This window comes from Pholis gunnellus, assembly GCF_910591455.1.
Source record: "Pholis gunnellus genome assembly, chromosome: 1".
NCBI classification, from domain to species: domain Eukaryota; kingdom Metazoa; phylum Chordata; class Actinopteri; order Perciformes; family Pholidae; genus Pholis; species Pholis gunnellus.
The window spans coordinates 23,035,455-23,038,042 of record NC_136528.1 but is presented as its reverse complement, the minus strand read 5'-3'; positions in this window follow the sequence as shown (position 1 = coordinate 23,038,042).

The following is a 2,588-nucleotide window of genomic DNA, read 5'->3' as shown; positions in this document are numbered from 1 at the left end:
ATTTTGGTGGTAGTTGATACAGTCACTTTCACAAGCAACGTCAATACATTAAGCTGTTTGTCAGACATCATATCAGAGCTGCCAAACCTGCAAAGGATCACTGAAACTCTTCAAAGGAAGCTTCTGGTTATCAGGATCTACAAATCATTTGCAAGAAGGTCATGGATGTAAAAGACCCACATGCTTATTTAATATCTTAGTTTTTGCACCCTCATCTTGGTGTGAGCTACAGAGTCACTTTAAACTGATTATTTTATAAGCATGGAAGATTTAAAAGAACAGAATTAAGGACTATTTGACCAGTGGATGTAGCCTACATGTCCTGTTACTGAACACTGATTAATTATTGCTTGATGTAATTTGATGTTTGTTTTAAATGTGTGCTTTTATGTTAATGTTTTCAATGCTGTCAACTTGACCAGGACTCTTTTAAAGAGATTGTAAATGTCAGTGGGAAACTTCCTGGTTTAATGTCTTCTTGCTAAAAGGCTAAAAGGGGGGGTTCATTATTGTGCTTTCCTGTGTATTGTGCGTTAAACAGAGGAGGTAATAAGTAACCCTAAAATAACAATATGAGGCAGGAAGTGTTAGTCCCTGCATTCTTCAACTAGCTTGTCATATTTTGTTATTGCATCCCCACTGACATGGCATGTACAGATACCTGGATTATCAGAGCATACTTAATGTGATCTCCACTGAACTCTGTACATTCTAGCTTGTCACATATTCACCAAGTCAATTATCCACCTCATCAGATTAGTGAGCAACACAACTGGTTTTCAATCGTAGCATTGGAGGTGTACAGTACTGTAAGTAAAAAAGCACTTGTTCTTTACTTTACAACATGTGAAACTTTAAACTTTTGTTCCGTTACAGGGAACAGATAGAACTTAGTCTCTTTTTTATTCTACTTTGTGTATTGCATTCTTTTGCCTGTTACTCCTCAGATAAATATTTTACATAATAAACACATATGATAACATAATTGAATTTTATGCATTGTCCGGGTATATAAAAGGAGTCAGACATAACAGTACGGACCAGTTAAATGTTGCTTATTATGTCACAAAATCCACAATTTAACTTGAACTTTTAACTTTGAAAGTTTAGTACATTTTGCTACTAATACTGCTATTTTGCTTGTATAACATGTTTAATGCATGCTTTTAATGCTTATACTCAAAAGCTGCTCGTTAATGTATCAATAATTAACCACCCTGTAAACTCAGGTACACGTTGCTTGTAAATACTTTTCTTTCATGCACAACATTAAGTTAAAATTACTATTGATTCATTTTCATTGTGATTTTGCCTAAATAATCTGATCATCTCTTACACTGATGGAAGCTTGAATATTATGTAAACCTGTATGAGCAAGGCTTGGCTACCAGCAGGAGAAGCAGTTAGTTGCTTTAAGGCCCCAGATATGTGTCTCTGTGATTTAATCCATTGTTAATTTATTTACAAATTTACTCTATTTAAGTAGTTAAATAGAAATTGTACTTAAGTACAGTACTTGTCTGAATGTACGTAGTAAGTAGCCTAAGTAATTTACTCAAGTACTGTAATTAAGTAGAATTGCAATGCACTTGTCCCTATGTAACTTTATTTATTTATACCTCAGAGGCAAATATTGTAGTTTTTACTCTAGATTTGTTTGAGATTACAATTGCATTATGCTCTTTCTGTCCAATGAAAACCATGTATTTCCAAATGTGTTGATTTTAAATTTTTCTGATAAACAAATTTAGTTATAAATGATTTAGAAAAATACTATGCATTACTATAGATTAAACTATCCAACAGTATAAAGTATTACAACCGTAAACATCTAGAGTTGTAAAATGCAACAATAAAGTACTTTTCTTTTAGTACTTCAAGTATATCTTGATGAGAATCGCCTACTTTTGGGCATTTTTAAAAGTTTGAATGCACAACTTTTTATTATAACAGGGTATATTTTACAAGACAGTATTGCTACTATGGCTTAGTAAAATAACTATACTTCTTTCACCACTGGTAGTTTCACAGTGTGGTATTGGAACTTTAACTTGAGTAAAGGACCTGTACATTACTTCTTCCGCCACTGTACTAACTTACATTCCACTACTGCTTTTTTTTTAATCTGGTACCTACGTGGTTCTAAAAGAAATGCACTAACACATTACCCCCATACGGGACCTCCAGACTTGTGTGAACAGTTTTTACCTGACTTTTCTCCCCCCCCCCCCCTAGCTGCTCGTGAGTGTGCAGCGGTAGGCTCTCTGACGCTGTGGTGCAGGTCTGGGGTGTTGCACAGGCCCAGTGCTGCAGGTTGTCCGGTAGGGTGCCCGCCGAGCTACAAGCATGCTGTTGATGTCAGGAGCAGAGGAGGGGAACGTGAGCAATAGCTGAAAACTGTCGGTGCTCTTCTGCAAGGAAACAAACCACGTTTAACTGAACGTTTCACCACCACCGGATCAGCCCGTTCGCCACGCATTAGCAGGCACCGCTCGTTTCTTTTTTTTTGGGGGGGGGGGGGTTATTTAATGGGACAACGAAAAACGCAGAAAACGCAAGGTAGGCTACCGCTCCTGTCGCGAGCTCTG